Here is a 21,611-nt window from a genome sequence, read left to right on the forward strand (position 1 = left end):
ATTATACACTTGACTTTTTACTTTGTTCAGCCAATATAGATTCGATATCTCAAAAAATAATAATTTCAATTAAGGCAACGCTTTGTATTTTATTATCCAGAACAAACATAAATGGTTTTGTATACTCATCTCAGACTGTAAACTTTGGTTTTCTTTGTTGTCAAAATTTCCTGGTTTCACTCTACTAATATGACTTTTCATTTATAATTGACTTTTAAATGGTCTTTTGAGATAATTAAATAACTACCTCAATATCAAACTTTACTAAACCTCTAATAAATCTAACAGCAAATTCAGAAACTTGAAAGGCGAAATTAGATTTCAGAGCAATGTAAATTTGTGGGCCCTTTTTAGTAAGCACCACCACACTAGAGGTAGGAAAAGAAGCTCATTTATTCTATTATTCATATGCACAGCCTGGGCTGGATAGCCTTTGTCTAATACTAAAATAGCAAAATGGAGGAAAGCCTGGGAAAATAGCAAGGTAGGAGGTTCCTAAACTCACTTCTTCCCAGGGATACATGTAAATAACAGCCATGTCAGTGCAACTAACCCAGAAAATGTCCCAAAGGCTGGCAGAACAGACTCTCCGCAGCTAACTGTAGAGAGGCAGCCACATAAAAAATGGTAGGAGAGGCAGAGATCCAGTTGGGAACCAAAATTCTGGTGAGACTTAACCACAAATGGGAGGGATAGGACAAGTACAAAGAAAGGAGAGGAACAGACCCCAAACCAGGCACCTCAGACATGAGGGACCTGCAATGGGAAGACAAGCCCACATAACATTTGGCTTTGTAAAAACAGTAGGACTTAACTTCATGAGTTGTTACAATCAGTGGGGCTTGACTTCAGGTACTTTCAAAACCAGCAGGCTGAGCTCTAGGAAAGGAAAATGATAGGAAAATGAGTCCCTACTCTTAAAGAAACAGCATAATAAACAACTCTGGCAAGATACAGCATAGAAGCAGCAGGTTGAAAAACCCTGGGTATATGAAAAAGAGAGGTCTTATTAATCTGAGAACTTGTACTGGAAGGACAAGGATCTTTAGGAGATATATCCAAGAACAAAAAAGCTGGCAGGTGCCATTTCTGTAACCCACCCTCCAACTTAGATACCCAGACACCTTCAGGAACCAGCAAAAACACTTGCCACATAGCTTGCTAAATCTGAGCTCACCACATCCATAGTCTCCTACAGACCTGCCCCATTCAACCCAATCCACTTGGCAGGATTTCCTCCAAAGTGGCTCTGGACAGTTCTCATTTTATAAGCCCCAACAGTGACTAGCACCACTCCAAAGTGATGCTTGCCCTGAAAAGAAGGGAAGATAACCCCCTACACCAGTTAAACTGCAGCCCCAGTAGCAGTCTGGGAGCAGATGTCTGAACTGACTGTCAGCCCTACCCACCAACATAAGACTCACAAAAGGAAACATAAGGAGAGAGCCCTGTCTTTCGGGGTCACTGAAAACTCAACAGATGTACCGGGGCTAACAACAGGACCTGTCCACCGATAAAGCCTCTCAGGAGACAACACAGCAATAGTACCCTGAAGTTCAATGCAACCCACGCCTCAGCAAATGGTCTGAGGGCAGACTTCTAGTCTTATGCAAATACAAGTGCAAGGTGCCACAGACTGGCCTCTTAAAAACACAGGAAACAGATAAGGAAGATGTGGTTTATGTATACAATGGAATTGTAGAAACAAATACCCACCATTTGCTTCGACATGGATGGAACTGGAGGGTATTATGCTGAGTGAAATAAGTCAATCGGAGAAGGACAAACATTATATGGTCTCATTCATTTGGGGAATATAAAAAATAGTGAAAGGGAATAAAGGGGAAAGGAGAAAAAATGAGTGGGAAATATTAGAAAGGGAGGCAGAACATGAGAGACTCGTAACTCTGGGAAACCAACTAGGGGTGGTAGAAAGGGAGGAGGGCAGGGATTGGGGGTGAATGGGTGACAGGACTGAGAGGGGCACTTGACTGGATGAGCACTGGGTGTTATTCTATATGTTGGCAAATTGAACACCAATAAAAAATAAATTTATATATATATTTAAAAAGCACAGGAAACAGACCATGCTTGCAATAGCAAAGAAGGCCACTGTATATGACTGAATGGAAAGCAAACACAACTTAGCCAAATAGAAGGGCACATGCAATACACACGGGAGACATCACTGAAGTACCTGGCTCTGATACACAGGGAACATGGCCTACAGAGCACTACAGGACATCTTCTTCCTAAGGCCAAGAGTTTCAAGATTTGGAGACATGGCTGATTTTCCAAATACATAAAAACAAACAGAAAGTTAAACAAAATGAAGAGATAGAAGAATTTTTCCTAAATGAAAGAAGAGGTAAAAACCACAGCCAAAAAGCTAAATGTAACAGATAAACAATATACCTGAGAAAGAATTCAAAATAATGGTCATAAAGATACTCAGTGGACTTGAGAAAAGAATGAGGATCTCTGTGAGACATTCAACAGAGATAGAAAATATAAAAAAGAGAGAATCAGAGATGAAGAATAACAGAAATTAACAATATATTAGAAGGGATAAATAATAGACTAGAAAATGCACAGGAATGGATCAGCAAGAAGGAAGACAGAATAACGTAAAGCAATCTAACTGAACAGCACAAAATAATAATAATAAATGAAAACAGGTTAAGGGAAGTCAGTGATATCAAGTGAAATAACATTTGCATTATAGAGATACAAGAAGAGAAAGAGAGAGAAAAGGGAGCAGATAATTTATTTGAAGAAATGATAGCTGAAAAATTCCTTAACCTGGGAAGGAAAACAGACATCCAGATTTAGGATGCACAGAGAGCCCCCAACAAAACCAACCCAAGAGTCCACACGAAGATACATAGTAATCAAAATGGCCAAAAGTAGTGAAAAAGAGAGAATTTTAAAAGCAGCAAGAGAAAACAGTTACATACAAAGAAAATCCCCTAATTCTATCAGGTGATTTTTTTAGCAGAAAATTTGCAGGCCAGAAGAGAGTGGCATGATATATTCAAAGCACTGAAAGGAAAAAACTGCAACCAAGAATACTCTACCAAGCAAAACTATCATTCAGAATAGGAGAGATAGGGTTTCCCAGACAAACAAAAATTAGAGGAGTTTATCACCACTAAACCAGCCTTACAAAAAACTTTAAAGATAATTCTTTGAATGGAAAATAAAGGCCATAATCAGGAGTAAGAAAATTAGGAAAGGAAAAAATTTCACAGGTACATACAAACATAATAAAAAATAGTTGATTAATCAATTATAATGCTAGAATGGACATTAAAGCACAAAAGCAGTAAAATAAATCATACCTATAAGAATAACTCTAGGGATTCAAAAAATAAAAGAATGTAATATACAACATCATATACATAAAACATTGTGGGGGACAGTAAAAAAATGTGGTGCTATAGAATGAGTTCAAACTTAACTGACCATCAAACTAATATAGACTGCTCTATGCATAGGATGTTACATATCAACCTAAAGGTAACCACAAATCAAAAACATGTAATAGAAATGCAAAAAATAAAGAAGAGTGAAAGAAATCATATCACTGAAGAAAACCATTAAACCATAAGGGAAGAGAGCAAGAGAAGAGTGGAACATAGAACTACAAACCATTCATAAAACAAGTAACAAAATGGCAATAATTACATACCTATCAAATAATTACTTTGAATGTAAATGGCTTAAATGTTCTAATCAAAAGTCATAGGGTGACTGAATGGATAAAAGAAAACATAGGCAATAATATCTTTGCCATCAGCCATAGAAATATTTTTTCTAGATATGTCTTCTCTGGCAAGGGAAACAAGTTCAAGATTAAATTATTGGAACTATACCAAAATAAAAAGCTTTCCACAACAAAGGAAACCATTAACAAAACAAAAAGGTAATATGCTAATAGAAGACGATATATATAAATAATATATTCAATAACAGATTACTATCAAAAATATAAAAAGAACTTACAGGGGTGCCTGAGTGGCTCAGTCAGTCAAGCATCTGCCTTCAGCTCAGGTCATGATCCCAGCCTGCTTCCCCCTCTCCTCCCCGCTTGTGCTGTCTCTTGTGTCTGTTTCTTTCAAATGAAGAAATAAAGAATTCTTAAAAATTAAAAAATTAAAAGAATTTATAGAACTCAACACCAAAAATAGAAAATAGTCCAATTAAAAAATAGGCATAAGAATTTCCAATGACATGGTTGAAGCTAGAGTATATAATGCTAAGCAAAACAAGTCAGTCAGAAAAAAGACAAATACCATAGGACTTCACTCATATGTGGAAATTAAGAAATAGAACAGGTGAGCATAGGGGAAGTGGGGGAAAAGAGAGGGAGGCAAGCCATAAGGGACTCTTAACTATGGAGAACAAACAGAGGGTTGATGGAGGGAAGGGGTGGGGAATGGGCTAATGGGTGATAGGTATTAAGGAGGTATAACAAGGTGTTATATTTAAGTGATGAATCACTAAATTATACTCCTGAAACCAATATTACAGTATATGCTAAATAATATAATTTAAATAAAAACGTGAAACATAGAAAATAGAAGTCCCCTCCACTACTTCTCTGAATTATACTTATGCAGAATCTTGGAGAATAGATTTTTTTAAGTAATTAAATAAATAAACTTATCTTAAATAGATTAATGTTATTCATAATGGAGAGAAATTAAAAAGACTTTTTTTTCTTTTTTAAGGATTTATTTATTCATTTTAGAGAGAGAGCATGTGTGCCGTGTAAGGGGAGAGAAAGAATATCAAGCAGACTTTCCACTGAGCATGGAGCTAGTACAGTACTGGATCACACAGCTCCAAGATCACAAACTGAGCTGAAATCAAGAGTTAGACGTTCAACTAACTGAGCCACCCAGGTGCCCCTAAAAACACATCTTTCTCCTTAATTCCCATCACCCACTTACCCCATTCACCCCACTCACTGCTCCTTCAGGAACCCTCAGTTGGTTTCCCATCATTGAGCATCTCTCATGGTTTGTCTCCCTCTCTGATTTTTTTCCCACTCAGTTTTCCCTCACTTCCCTTATGGTCCTCTGCACTATTTCTCATATTTGGCATTTGAGTGAAACCATAATGATAACTGTGTTTTTCTGACTGACTTATTTCACTTAGCATAATACCCTCTGGTTCCATCCATATCAGTGTAAATGATAGATATTCAACATTTCTGATGGCTAAGTAATATTCTATTGTACATCTATACCACATATTCTTTATCCACTCATCTGTTGAAGGACAGACAATTCAGCTCCTTCCACAGTTTGGCTATTGTGGACATTGCTGCTCTGAACATCGGGGTGCATGCACCCCTTCATTTCACTACATCTCTATCTTTGAGGTAAATATGCAGTAGTGCAATTGCTGGGTTGTAGGTTGGCTCTATTTTTAACTTCTTGAGGAAGCTCCATACTGTTTTCTAGAGTGGCTATACCAGCTTTCATTTCCATCAAGAATGAAAGAGGGTTCCCTTTCTCCACATCCTTGCTAACATATGTTCCTTCCTGTGTTGTTAATTTTAGCCATTCTCACTGGTGTATAGCGGTATCTCATTGTGGTTTTATCTGTATTTCCCTGATGGCAAGTGATGTGGAGCATTTTTTCATGTGTCTGTTGATCATTTGTAGCTCTTTGAAGAAATGTCCATTCATGTTTTCTGCTCATTTCTTGACTGGATTGTTTGTTTTTTGGGTGTTAAGTTTGATAAATTCTTTATAAAATCTTGGATATTAGCCCTTTATCTGATATGTCATTTGCAAATATTTTCTCCCATTCCATAGGTTGCCTTTTAGTTTTGTTGACTCTTTCCTTTACTGTGCAGAAGTTTTCTATCTTCATGAAGTCTCAATAGTTTATTTTTGCTTTTGTTTCTCTTGCCTTTAGAGATGTGTCTTGCGAGAGGTTGCTGTGGTGGAGTTCGAAGAGTGTGCTGCCTGTGTTCTCCTCTAGGATTTTGATGGATTACTGTCTCACATTTGGGTCTTTCATCCATTTTGAGTTTATCATTGTGTATGGTGTTAAGAGAATGGTCTAGTTTTGTTCTTCTACATGTATCTAATTTTCCCAGCACCATTTATTCAAGAAACTGTCTTTTTTCCATTGGATATTCTTTCCTGCTTAGTCCAAGATTAGTTGACTATAGCATTGAGGGTACATTTCTGGCTTCTCTATTCTGTTCCATTGATCTATATGTCTGCTTTTGTGCCAGTACCATGCTGCCTTAATGATCACAGCTTTGTAATAGAGCTTGGAGTAAGGCATTGTGAGGTTCTCAGCTTTGTTTTCCTTTCCAACATTCCTCCAGCTATTCAGGGTCTTTCTGATTCCACAAAAATCTTAGAATTATTTGTTCTAGCTCTGTGAAAAATGTCCATGGTATTTCTAAAAGGATTTCACTGAACGTGTAGATTGCTTTGGATAGCATAGATATTTTAACAATGATTTTTCTTCCATTCCATCTCTTTGTGTCTTCGATGTCTTTTATAGGTGTTCTGTAGGGATTTTTAAAAGATGTTATTTATTTACTCAGGAGAGACACACAAAGAGAGGCAGAGATATCTGCAGACAAGGAACCTGATGCGGGACTTGATCCCAGATCCCAGGATCACAATCCGAGCCATAGGCAGATGTTCAACCACTGAGTCACCCAGGCGCCCCAGTGTTCTCTAGTTTTTAGAGTACAGATATTTTACCTCTTTGGTGAGGTTTATTTTTAATGGTATCTTATGGGTTCTGGTGCAGTTGTAAATGAGATCAATTCCTTAATTTATCTTTCTTCTCCAGCATTGTTAGTGTATAGAAATGCAACTGATTTCTTTGCATTGCTTTTGTATCCTTGCCATGTTGCTGAATTGCTGTGTGAATTCCAGCAATTCTGGGATGGAGTTTTTTGGATTTTCCAAATGAAGTATCATGTCATCTGCAAAGAGTGAGAGTTTGACTTCTGTGCCAATTTGTATGCTTTTTATTTCTTTTTGTTGTCTGATTGCTGAGGTTAGGACTTCTAGTACTATTTTGAACAGCAGTAGTGAAAGTGGACATCCCTGGTGTGTTTCTGACCTTAAGGGAAAAGCTCTCAGTTTTTCCCCATTGAGAATAATACTTGCTGTGGGATTTTCATAGATGGCTTTTAGGATATAGAGGTATGTTCCCTCTATCCCTACATTGTGGAGAGTTTTAATCAAGAAAAGATACTGTATTTTGTCAAATGCTTTTTCTGCATCAATGCAGAGGATCATATGGCTCTTGTCCTTTCTTTTATTAATGTGATCTATCACATTGATTGACTTGTGAATGTTGAACCACCCTTGCATCCCAGGAATAAATCCCACTTGCTCCTGGTGAATAATCCTTTTAATATACTGTTGGATCCTATTGGCTAGTATCTTGGTGAGTATTTTGACATCCATATTTATCAGGGATATTGGTCTGTAATTCTCCTTTTCAGTGGGGTCTTTGGTTTTTGGATCAAGGTTATTCTGGCCTCATATAACAGATATGGAAGTTTTCCTTCCTTCTCTGTTTTTTTGAAGCAGCTTCAGTAGCATAGGTATTATTTCTTCTTTAAATATTTGGTAGAGAAGATGGAGGAAGAGTAGGGTCTCCAAATCACCTGTCTCCACCAAATTACCTAGAAAACCTTCAAATTATCCTGAAAATCTATGAATTCGGCCTGAGAATTAAAGAGAGAACACCTGGAATGCTATAGTGAGAACAGTTTGCGCTTCTATCAAGGTAGGAAGACGGGAAAAAGAGAGAAAGAAACAAAGGCCGCCAAAGGGGGAGGGGCCGCGGGAGCCGGGCTGAGGCCAGGGCGAGTGTCCCCAGGACAGGAGAGCCCCGTCCCGGAGAAGCAGGAGCTGCACCGACCTTCCCGGGCGGAAAGGGGCTCCCAGGGAGTTGGAGCAGGACCCAGGAGGGCGGGGATGCCCTCGGGCTCCCTGGGACGGTAACAGAGCAACTGCGCGCCCAGGAGAGTGCGCCGAGCTCCCTAAGGGCTGCAGCGCGCACGGAGGGACCCGGCGGGACCCAGAGCAGCTCGGGAGGGCTGGGGCGGCGGCTCCGCAAAGGGGGCTGCGCGGCCCGGGAGCGCGAATCCAACAGCGCAGGCTCCGGAGCACAGGGCGCCAGGACACAGCCCAGGATCCGGCCTCCCCCCGGGACAGGCAGAGGCCGGGAGGGCCCAGGACAGCAAGGACGCTCCTGCCCGGAGCTGAGCAGATCAGCAGCCCCGCCCCGGAGCCTCCAGCCCTGCAGACGGAGAGCTCCGGAGTTCCTGCAGGGGCTGAATCCAGGTTTCCAGAGCTGGCCCCGCCACTAGGGGTGTTCCTCCTGGGGCCTCACGGGGTAAACAACCCCCACTGAGTCCTGCACCAGGCAGGGGCAGAGCAGCTCCCCCAAGTGTTAACACCTGAAAATCAGCACAGCAGGCCCCTCCCCCAGAAGACCAGCTAGACTGACTGACAACTTCCAGGGGAAGCCAAGGGACTTAAAGTACACAGAATCAGAAGATACTCCCCCGTGGTTCTTTTTTTTTTTTTTTTTTTTTTTTTTTGCTTTTTGATTTGTTTCCTTCCCCCACCCCCCTTTTTTTCTCCTTGCTTTCTTTTTCTTTCTCTTTTTCTTTATTTTTTTCGTTTTTTTTCTTCCTTTTTTTTCTCTTTCTCTTTTCCTTCCTTCTTTCTCTCCTCTCTTTTTCTCCTTTTCCCAATACAACTTGCTTTTGGCCACTCTGCACTGAGCAAAATGACTAGAAGGAAAACCTCACCTCAAAAGAAAGGATCAGAAACAGTCGTCTCTCCCACAGAGTTACAAAATCTGGATTACAATTCAATGTCAGAAAGCCAATTCAGAAGCACTATTATACAGCTACTGGTGGCTCTAGAAAAAAGCATAAAGGACTCAAGAGACTTCATGACTGCAGAATTTAGAGCTAATCAGGCAGAAATGAAAAATCAATTGAAAGAGATGCAATCCAAACTAGAAGTGCTAACAACCAGGGTTAACGAGGTGGAAGAACGAGTGAGTGACATAGAAGACAAGTTGATGGCAAAGAGGGAAACTGAGGAAAAAAGAGACAAACAATTAAAAGACCAGGAAGATAGATTAAGGGAAATAAACGACAGCCTGAGGAAGAAAAACCTACGTTTAATTGGTGTTCCCGAGGGCGACGAAAGGGCCAGAGGGCCAGAATATGTATTTGAACAAATTCTAGCTGAAAACTTTCCTAATCTGGGAAGGGAAACAGGCATTCAGATCCAGGAAATAGAGAGATCCACCCCTAAAATCAATAAAAACCGTTCAACACCTCGACATTTAATAGTGAAGCTTGCAAATTCCAAAGATAAGGATAAGATCCTTAAAGCAGCAAGAGACAAGAAATCCCTGACTTTTATGGGGAGGAGTATTAGGGTAACAGCAGACCTCTCCACAGAGACCTGGCAGGCCAGAAAGGGCTGGCAGGATATATTCAGGGTCCTAAATGAGAAGAACATGCAACCAAGAATACTTTATCCAGCAAGGCTCTCATTCAAAATGGAAGGAGAGATAAAGAGCTACCAAGACAGGCAGCAACTAAAAGAATATGTGACCTCCAAACCACCTCTGCAGGAAATTTTAAGGGGGCCTCTTAAAATTCCCCTTTAAGAAGAAGTTCAGTGGAACATTCCACAAAAACAAGGACTGAATAGTTATCATGATGACACTAAATTCATATCTCTCAATAGTAACTCTGAACGTGAAAGGGCTTAATGACCCCATCAAAAGGCGCAGGGTTTCAGACTGGATAAAAAAGCAGGACCCATCTATTTGTTGTCTACAAGAGACTCATTTTAGACAGAAGGACACCTACAGCCTGAAAATAAAAGGTTGGAGAACCATTTACCATTCGAATGGTCCTCAAAAGAAAGCAGGGGTAGCCATCCTTATATCAGATAAACTAAAATTTACCCCGAAGACTGTAGTGAGAGATGAAGAGGGACACTATATCATACTTAAAGGATCTATTCAACAAGATGACTTAACAATCCTCAATATATATGCCCCGAATGTGGGAGCTGCCAAATATATAAATCAATTATTAACCAAAGTGAAGAAATACTTAGATAATAATAAACTTATACTTGGTGACTTCAATCTAGCTCTTTCTATACTCGATAGGTCTTCTAAGTGCAACATCTCCAAAGAAACGAGAGCTTTAAATGATACACTGGACCAGATGGATTTCACAGATATCTACAGAACTTTACATCCAAACTCAACTGAATACACATTCTTCTCAAGTGCACATGGAACTTTCTCCAGAATAGACCACATATTGGGTCACAAATCGGGTCTGAACCGATACCAAAAGATTGGGATCGTCCCCTGCATATTCTCAGACCATAATGCCTTGAAATTAGAACTAAATCACAACAAGAAGTTTGGAAGGACCTCAAACACGTGGAGGTTAAGGACCATCCTGCTAAAAGATGAAAGGGTCAACCAGGAAATTAAGGAAGAATTAAAAAGATTCATGGAAACTAATGAGAATGAAGATACAACCATCCAAAATCTTTGGGATGCAGCAAAAGCAGTCCTAAGGGGGAAATACATCGCAATACAAGCATCCATTCAAAAACTGGAAAGAACTCAAATACAAAACCTAACCTTACACATAAAGGAGCTAGAGAAAAAACAGCAAATAGATCCTACACCCAAAAAAAGAAGGGAGTTAATAAAGATTCGAGCAGAAGTCAACGAAATCGAGACCAGAAGAACTGTGGAAAGATCAACAGAACCAGGAGTTGGTTCTTTGAAAGAATTAATAAGATAGATAAACCATTAGCCAGCCTTACTAAAAGAAGAGACAGAAGACTCAAATTAATAAAATCATGAATGAGAAAGGAGAGATCACTACCAACACCAAGGAAATACAAATGATTTTAAAAACATATTATGAACAGCTATACGCCAATAAATTAGGCAATCTAGAAGAAAGGGACGCATTCCTGGAAAGCCACAAACTACCAAAACTGGAACAGGAAGAAATAGAAAACCTTAACAGTCCAATAACGAGGGAGGAAATTGAAGCAGTCATCAAAAACCTCCCAAGACACAAGAGTCCAGGGCCAGATGGCTTCCCAGGGGAATTTTATCAAACGTTTAAAGAAGAAACCATACCTATTCTCCTAAAGCTGTATGGAAAGATAGAAAGAGATGGAGTACTTCCAAATTCGTTCTATGAGGCCAGCATCACCTTAATTCCAAAACAAGACAAAGACCCCACCAAAAAGGAGAATTACAGACCAATATCCTTGATGAACATGGATGCAAAAATTCTCAACAAGATACTGGCCAATAGGATCCAACAGTACATTAAGAAAATTATTCACCATGACCAAGTAGGATTTATCCCTGGGACACACGGCTGGTTCAACACCCGTAAACAATCAATGTGATTCATCATATCAGCAAGAGAAAAACCAAGAACCATATGATCCTCTCATTAGATGCAGAGAAAGCATTTGACAAAATACAGCATCCATTTCTGATCAAAACTAGGGATCCCTTGGTGGCGCAGCGGTTTGGCGCCTGCCTTTGGCCCAGGGTGCGATCCTGGAGACCCGGGATCGAATCCCACGTCGGGCTCCCGGTGCATGGTGCCTGCTTCTCCCTCTGCCTATGTCTCTGCCTCTCTCTCTCTCTCTGTGACTATCATAAATAAAAAAAAAAAAACTCTTCAGAGTGTAGGGATAGAGGGAACATTCCTCGACATCTTAAAAGCCATCTACGAAAAGCCCACAGCAAATATCATTCTCAATAGGGAAGCACTGGGAGCCTTTCCCCTAAGATCAGGAACAAGACAGGGATGTTCACTCTCACCACTACTATTCAACATAGTACTGGAAGTCCTAGCCTCAGCAATCAGACAACAAAAAGACATTAAAGGCATTCAAATTGGCAAAGAAGAAGTCAAACTCTCCCTCTTCGCCGATGACATGATACTCTACATAAAAACCCAAAAGTCTCCACCCCAAGATTGCTAGAACTCATACAGCAATTTAGTAGCGTGGCAGGATACAAAATCAATGCCCAGAAATCAGTGGCATTTCTATACACTAACAATGAGACTGAAGAAAGAGAAATTAAGGAGTCAATCCCATTTACAATTGCACCCAAAAGCATAAGATACCTAGGAATAAACCTCACCAAAGAGGTAAAGGATCTATACCCTCAAAACTATAGAACACTTCTGAAAGAATTTGAGGAAGACACAAAGAGATGGAAAAATATTTCATGGTCATGTATTGGCAGAATTAATACTGTGAAAATGTCAATGTTACCCAGGGCAATATACACGTTTAATGCAATCCCTATCAAAATACCATGGACTTTCTTCAGAGAGTTAGAACAAATTATTTTAAGATTTGTTTGGAATCAGAAAAGACCCCGAATAGCCAGGGGAATTTTAAAAAAGAAAACCATATCTGGGGGCATCACAATGCCAGATTTCAGGTTGTACTACAAAGCTGTGATCATCTAGACAGTGTGGTACGGGCACAGAAACAGACACATAGATCAATGGAACAGAATAGAGAACTCAGAAGTGGACCCTGAACTTTATGGTCAACTAATATTCGATAAAGGAGGAAAGACTATCCATTGGAAGAAAGACAATCTCTTCAATCAATGGTGCTGGGAAAATTGGACATCCACATGCAGAAGAATGAAACTAGACCACTCTCTTTCACCATACACAAAGATAAACTCAAAATGGATGAAAGATCTAAATGTGAGACAAGATTCCATCAAAATCCTAGAGAAGAATACAGGCAACACCCTTTTTGAACTTGCCACAGTAACTTCTTGCAAGATACATCCACGAAGGCAAAAGAAACAAAAGCAAAAATGAGCTATTGGGACTTCATCAAGATAAGAAGCTTTTGCACAGCAAAGGATACAGTCAACAAAACTAAAATACAACCTACATAATGAGAGAAGATAATTGCAAATGACATATAAGATAAAGGGCTAGTTTCCAAGATCTATAAGGAACTTCTTAAACTCGGGATCCCTGGGTGGCGCAGTGGTTTAGCGCCTGCCTTTGACCCAGGGCGCGATCCTGGAGACCCGGGATCGAATCCCACGTCAGGCTCCCGGTGCATGGAGCCTGCTTCTCCCTCTGCCTGTGTCTCTGCCTCTCTCTCTCTCTCTGTGACTATCATAAAAAAAATAAAAATTAAAAAAAAAATTAAAAATAAAAAGAACTTCTTAAACTCAACACCAAAGAAACAAACAATCCAAAAAAAAAAAAAAGAAACAAACAATCCAATCATGAAATGGGCAAAAGACATGAAGAGAAATCTCACAGAGGAAGACATAGACATGGCCAACATGCACATGAGAAAATGCTCTGCATCACTTGCCATCAGGGAAATACAAATCAAAACCACGATGAGATAGCATCTCACACCAGTGAGGATGGGGAAAATTAACAAGGCAGGAAACAACACATGTTGGAGAGGATGCGGAGAAAAGGGAAATCTCTTACACTGTTGGTGGGAATGTGAACTGGTGCAGCCACTCTGGAAAACTGTGTGGAGGTTCCTCAAAGAGTTAAAAATAGACCTGCCCTATGACCCAGCAATTGCACTGTTGGGGATTTACCCCAAAGATTCAGATGCAATGAAACACAGGGACACCTGCACCCCAATGTTTCTAGCAGCAATGGCCACAATAGCCAAGCTGTGGAAGGAGCCTCGGTGTCCATTGAAAGATGAGTGGATAAAAAAGATGTGGTTTATGTATATAATGGAATATTACTCAGCTATTAGAAATGACAAATACCCACCATTTGCTTCAAAGTGGATGAAACTGGAGGGTATTATGCTGAGTGAAGTAAGTCAATCGGAGAAGTACAAACATTCTATGTTCTCATTCATTTGGGGAATATAAATAATAGTGAGAGGGAATATAAGGGATGGGAGAAGAAATGTGTGGGAAATATCAGAAAGGGAGACAGAACGTAAAGACTGCTAACTCTGGGTTACGAACTAGGGGTGGTAGAAGGGAAGGAGGGCGGGGGGTGGGAGTGAATGGGTGACGGGCACTGGGGGTTATTCTGTATGTTGGTAAATTGAACACCAATAAAAAATAAATGGTGCTGGGAAAATTGGACAGCCACATGCAGAAGGATGAAACTAGACCATTCTCTTACACCATACACAAATATAGACTCAAAATGGATGAAAGATCTAAATGTGAGACAGAATCCATCAAAATCCTAGAGGAGAACAGAGGCAACACCCTTTTTGAACTTGGCCACAGCAACTTCTTGCAAGATACCACCGTGAAGGCAAAGGAAACAAAAGTAAAAATGAACTATTGGGACTTCATCAAGATAAAAAGCTTCTGCACAGCAAAAGAAACAAAACTAAAGACAACCTACAGAATGGGAGAAGATATTTGCAAATGACCTCTCAGATAAAGGGCTAGTATCCAAGATCCATAAAGAACTTATTAAACTCAACACCTAAGAAACCAAAAATCCAATCATGAAATGGGCAAAAGACATGAACAGAAATTTCACAGAGGAAGACATAGACATGACTAGCAAGCACATGAGAAAATGCTCCACATCACTTGCCGTCAAGGAAATACAAATCCAAACCACAATGAGATACTATCTCACACCAGTGAGAATGGTGAAAATTAACAATGCAGGAAACCACAAATGTTGAAGAGGGTGTGGAGAAGGGCGAACCCTCTTGCACTGTTGGTGAGAGTGCGAGCTGGTGCAGCAATTCTGGAAAACTGTGTGGAGGTACCTCAAAGAGTTAAAAATAGAGCTACCCTATGACCAACAATTACACTACTGGGTATTTACCTGAAAAATATTGATGTAGTGAAATGCCGTAACACCTGCACCCCGATGTTTATAGCAGCAATGGTCACAATAGCCTAACTTTGGAAGGAGCCATGATGTCCTTTGACAGATGAATGGATAAAGAACACGTGGTATATATATATATATATATATATATATATATATATATGCAATGGAATGTTCCTCAGCCATCAGAAAGGACAAATATTCACCATTTGCTTTGACATGGGTGAAACTGGAGGGTATTATGCTGAGTGAAGTCAGTCAATTGGAGATCGACAATCTTCAAATAGTTTCACTCATACGGGGAATATAAAAAATAATGAAAGGGATTATAAGGGAAAGCAGAGGAACTGAGTGGAAAAATTAGAGATGGAGACAAACCATGAGAGAATCCTAACTCTGGGAAATGAACAAAGGGTTGCAGAAGGGTAAGTGGGCAGGGGGTTGGGGTAACTGGGTGACAGACACTGAGGAGGGCACTTGATAGGATGAGCACTGGGTGTTATACTATATGTTGGCAAATCGAACCTCCATAAAAACAAAGGAAAAAAAAGAAGTAAAATAACCCCTATTTTCAGATGATACATTATATGTAGAACCTTCTAAAGACTCCACTAAAAAAAATTGTTAGAAATCACTGAGTTCAGTAAAGTTACAGCAAACAAAATCAATACGCAAAATTAAGTTTTGTAGGGCACCTCTCTGGCTCAATCCATTGAGCATCTAACTCTTGGTTTTGGTTCAGGTTATGATCTCAGTCATGGGATTGAGCTCTGTTTTGCACTTTGTTCATTGGGGAGTCTGCTTGGTGTTCTCTCTCTCTCTCTAACCCTTCCTCAAATAAATAAATAAATCTTAAATAAATAATTTGTGCTTCTATACACTAATAACAATCTACAAGTGGAACTAAGTAGACAATCCCATTTATGACTGCATCTCAAAACTAAAATACTTAGGATGGGACGCCTGGGTGGCTCAGTGGTTGGGCGCTTGCCTTGAGTTCAGGTCATGATCCCGGAATCCGGGATTGATTCCCACTTCGGGCTCCCTGCAAGGAGTCTGCTTCTCCCTCTGCCTATGTCTCTGCCTCTCTCTCTCAATCTGTGTCTCTCATGAATAAATAAATATTTAAAAATAAAATAATAAAATAAAATACTTAGGAATAAATTTAACCAAGGTGAAGGATCTGTTTACTGAAACTTTAAGACATTCTTGAAAGAAACTGAGGAAGACACAAATAAATGGAAAAATATTCTGTGCTCATGGATTAGAAGAATTAACATTAGAATAGCTATAAGGGAAGGGAGAAGAAATGTGTGGGAAATATCAGAAAGGGAGACAGAACGTAAAGACTGCTAACTCTGGGAAACGAACTAGGGGTGGTAGAAGGGGAGGAGGGCGGGGGGTGGGAGTGAATGGGTGACGGGCACTGGGTGTTATTCTGTATGTTAGTAAATTGAACACCAATAAAAAATAAATTAAAAAAAAAGAATAGCTATAACAATAATGGAATCTATACTAGTAACATTTGTCATATTAATAAAACAAACAATTCTAAAAATTTCTATGGAACCACAAAAGACTCCAAATAACCAAAGATCCTGACAAACAAAAAAGGAGAGACATCACACTTCCACCTTTCAAACTGTATTAAAAGCTATAGTAATCTAAACACTATGGTATTAGCACAGAAACCAATATATAAATCAATAGAACAGAATAAAGATCCCAGAAATAAACAGGACATATGGTCAATTAATTTATATCAAAGGAGCCAAGAATATACAAGAGGAAATAGCTTATCTCTTCTAAATGGTAAACTCGACAGCCATGTGTAAAAGAATGAAACTGAACCACTATCTTACACCATATACAAAAATCAATCAAGAATGAGTTGACTTGAGGGAGGAGCAAGATGGCGGAGGAGTAGGGTCTCCAAATCACCTGTCTCCACCAAACTACCTAGAAAACCTTCAAATTATCCTGAAAATCTATGAATTCGGCCTGAGATTTAAAGAGAGACCAGCTGGAATGCTACAGTGAGAAGAGTTCGCGCTTCTATCAAGGTAGGAAGACGGGGAAAAAGAAATAAAGGAACAAAGGCCTCCAAGGGGAGGGGCCACGAGGAGCCGGGCTGAGGCCGGGGCGAGTGTCCCCAGGACAGGAGAGCCCCGTCCCGGAGGAGCAGGAGCTGCACCGACCTTCCCGGGGGAAAGGGGCTCGCAGGGGGTTGGAGCAGGAACTAGGAGGGCGAGGATGCCCTCGGGCTCCCCGGGACAGTAACAGCAACTGCGCGCCCAGGAGAGTGCGCCGAGCTCCCTAAGGGCTGCAGCGCGCACGGCGGGACCCGGCGGGACCCGGAGCAGCTGAAGGGGCTCGGGCGGCGGCTCCGCGGAGGGGGCTGCGCGGCCCCGGGAGCAGCTCGGAGGGGCTCGGGCAGAGGAAGAGGCTCCGTGCGGAGGGGGCTGCGCGGTTCCAGGAGCAGCTCGGAGGGACTTGGGCGGCGGCTCCGCGGAGGGGGCTGCGCGGCCCGGGAGCGCGAATCCAGCAGCGCAGGCTCCGGAGCACAGGGCGCCGGGACACAGCCCAGGATCCCACCTCCCCCGGGACAGGCAGAGGCCGGGAGGGCCCAGGACAGCGAGGACGCCCCTGCCCCAGCTGAGCACATCAGCGGCCCCGCCCCGGAGCCTCCAGGCCCTGCAGACGGAGTTCCTGCCGGAGCTGAATCCAGGTTTCCAGAGCTGCCCCGCCACTGGGGCTGTTCCTCCTGCGGCCTCACGGGGTAAACAACCCCCACCGAGCCCTGCACCAGGCAGGGGCACAGCAGCTCCCCCAACTGCTAACACCTGAAAATCAGCACAACAGGCCCCTCCCCCAGAACACCAGCTAGACGGACAACTTCCAGGAGAAGCCAAGGGACTTAAAGAACACAGAATCAGAAGATACTCCCCGGTGGTTCTTTGTTTGTTTGTTTGTTTTTGTTTTTGTTTTTGTTTTTGTTTTGTTTTGCTTTTTGATTTGTTTCCTTCCCCCACCCCCTTTTTTCTCCTTTCTTTTTCTTTCTCTTTTTCTTCTTTTTTTTCGTTTTTTTTTTCTTTTTCTTCCCTTTTTTTTCTCTTTCTCTTTTCTTTCCTTCTTTCTCTCCTCTCTTTTTCTCTTTTTCCCAATACAACTTGCTTTTGGCCACTCTGCACTGAGCAAAATGACTAGAAGGAAAACCTCACCTCAAAAGAAAGAATCAGAAACAGTCCTCTCTCCCACAGAGTTACAAAATCTGGATTACAATTCAATGTCAGAAAGCCAATTCAGAAGCACTATTATACAGCTACTGGTGGCTCTAGAAAAAAGTATAAAGGACTCAAGAGACTTCATGACTGCAGAATTTAGAGCTAATCAGGCAGAAATTAAAAATCAATTGAATGAGATGCAATCCAAACTAGAAGTCCTAACGACGAGGGTTAACGAGGTGGAAGAACGAGTGAGTGACCTAGAAGACAAGTTGATAGCAAAGAGGGAAACTGAGGAAAAAAGAGACAAACAATTAAAAGACCATGAGGATAGATTAAGGGAAATAAACGACAGCCTGAGGAAGAAAAACCTACGTTTAATTGGGGTTCCCGAGGGCGCCGAAAGGGACAGAGGGCCAGAATATGTATTTGAACAAATTCTAGCTGAAAACTTTCCTAATCTGGGAAGGGAAACAGGCATTCAGATCCAGGAAATAGAGAGATCCCCCCCTAAAATCAATAAAAACCGTTCAACACCTCGACATTTAATTGTGAAGCTTGCAAATTCCAAAGATAAAGAGAAGATCCTTAAAGCAGCAAGAGACAAGAAATCCCTGACTTTTATGGGGAGGAGTATTAGGGTAACAGCAGACCTCTCCACAGAGACCTGGCAGGCCAGAAAGGGCTGGCAGGATATATTCAGGGTCCTAAATGAGAAGAACATGCAACCAAGAATACTTTATCCAGCAAGGCTCTCCTTCAAAATGGAAGGAGAGATAAAGAGCTTCCAAGACAGGCAGCAACTAAAAGAATATGTGACCTCCAAACCAGCTCTGCAAGAAATTTTAAGGGGGCCTCTTAAAATTCCCCTTTAAGAAGAAGTTCAGTGGAACAGTCCACAAAAACAAAGACTGAATAGATATCATGATGACACTAAACTCATATCTCTCAATAGTAACTCTGAACGTGAACGGGCTTAATGACCCCATCAAAAGGCGCAGGGTTTCAGACTGGATAAAAAAGCAGGACCCATCTATTTGCTGTCTACAAGAGACTCATTTTAGACAGAAGGACACCTACAGCCTGAAAATAAAAGGTTGGAGAACCATTTACCATTCGAATGGTCCTCAAAAGAAAGCAGGGGTAGCCATCCTTATATCAGATAAACTAAAATTTACCCCAAAGACTGTAGTGAGAGATGAAGAGGGACACTATATCATACTTAAAGGATCTATTCAACAAGAGGACTTAACAATCCTCAATATATATGCTCCGAATGTGGGAGCTGCCAAATATATAAATCAATTATTAACCAAAGTGAAGGAATACTTAGATAATAATACACTTATACTTGGGGACTTCAATCTAGCTCTTTCTATACTCGATAGGTCTTCTAAGCAAAACATCTCCAAAGAAACGAGAGCTTTAAATGATACACTGGACCAGATGGATTTCACAGATATCTACAGAACTTTACATCCAAACTCAACTGAATACACATTCTTCTCAAGCGCACATGGAACTTTCTCCAGAATAGACCACATATTGGGTCACAAATCGGGTCTGAACCGATACCAAAAGATGGGATTGTCCCCTGCATATTCTCGGACCATAATGCCTTGAAATTAGAACTAAATCACAACAAGAAGTTTGGAAGGACCTCAAACACATGGAGGTTAAGGACCATCCTGCTAAAAGATAAAAGGGTCAACCAGGAAATTAAGGAAGAATTAAAAAGATTCATGGAAACTAATGAGAATGAAGATACAACCGTTCAAAATCTTTGGGATGCAGCAAAAGCAGTCCTAAGGGGGAAATACATCGCAATACAAGCATCCATTCAAAAACTGGAAAGAACTCAAATACAAAAGCTAACCTTACACATAAAGGAGCTAGAGAAAAAACAGCAAATAGATCCTACACCCAAGAGAAGAAGGGAGTTAATAAAGATTCGAGCAGAACTCAACGAAATCGAGACCAGAAGAACTGTGGAACAGATCAACAGAACCAGGAGTTGGTTCTTTGAAAGAATTAATAAGATAGATAAACCATTAGCCAGCCTTATTAAAAAGAAGAGAGAGAAGACTCAAATTAATAAAATCATGAATGAGAAAGGAGAGATCACTACCAACACCAAGGAAATACAAACGATTTTAAAAACATATTATGAACAGCTATACGCCAATAAATTAGGCAATCTAGGAGAAATGGACGCATTCCTGGAAAGCCACAAACTACCAAAACTGGAACAGGAAGAAATAGAAAACCTGAACAGGCCAATAACCAGGGAGGAAATTGAAGCAGTCATCAAAAACCTCCCAAGACACAAGAGTCCAGGGCCAGATGGCTTCCCAGGAGAATTTTATCAAACGTTTAAAGAAGAAATCATACCTATTCTCCTAAAGCTGTTTGGAAAGATAGAAAGAGATGGAGTACTTCCAAATTCGTTCTATGAGGCCAGCATCACCTTAATTCCAAAGCCAGACAAAGACCCCGCCAAAAAGGAGAATTACAGACCAATATCCCTGATGAACATGGATGCAAAAATTCTCAACAAGATACTGGCCAATAGGATCCAACAGTACATTAAGAAAATTATTCACCATGACCAAGTAGGATTTATCCCTGGGACACAAGGCTGGTTCAACACCCGTAAAACAATCAATGTGATTCATCATATCAGCAAGAGAAAAACCAAGAACCATATGATCCTCTCATTGGATGCAGAGAAAGCATTTGACAAAATACAGCATCCATTCCTGATCAAAACTCTTCAGAGTGTAGGGATAGAGGGAACATTCCTCGACATCTTAAAAGCCATCTATGAAAAGCCCACAGCAAATATCATTCTCAATGGGGAAGCACTGGGAGCCTTTCCCCTAAGATCAGGAACAAGACAGGGATGTCCACTCTCACCACTGCTATTCAACATAGTACTGGAAGTCCTAGCCTCAGCAATCAGACAACAAAAAGACATTAAAGGCATTCAAATTGGCAAAGAAGAAGTCAAACTCTCCCTCTTCGCCGATGACATGATACTCTACATAGAAAACCCAAAAGCCTCCACCCCAAGATTGCTAGAACTCATACAGCAATTCGGTAGCGTGGCAGGATACAAAATCAATGCCCAGAAGTCAGTGGCATTTCTATACACAAACAATGAGACTGAAGAAACAGAAATTAAGGAGTCAATCCCATTTACAATTGCACCCAAAAGCATAAGATACCTAGGAATAAACCTCACCAAAGATGTAAAGGATCTATACCCTCAAAACTATAGAACACTTCTGAAAGAAATTGAGGAAGACACAAAGAGATGGAAAAATATTCCATGCTCATGGATTGGCAGAATTAATATTGTGAAAATGTCAATGTTACCCAGGGCAATATACACGTTTAATGCAATCCCTATCAAAATACCATGGACTTTCTTCAGAGAGTTAGAACAAATTATTTTAAGATTTGTG

Source organism: Canis aureus, chromosome X, assembly GCF_053574225.1.
Source record: "Canis aureus isolate CA01 chromosome X, VMU_Caureus_v.1.0, whole genome shotgun sequence".
In the NCBI taxonomy this organism is placed as follows: Eukaryota; Metazoa; Chordata; class Mammalia; order Carnivora; family Canidae; genus Canis; species Canis aureus.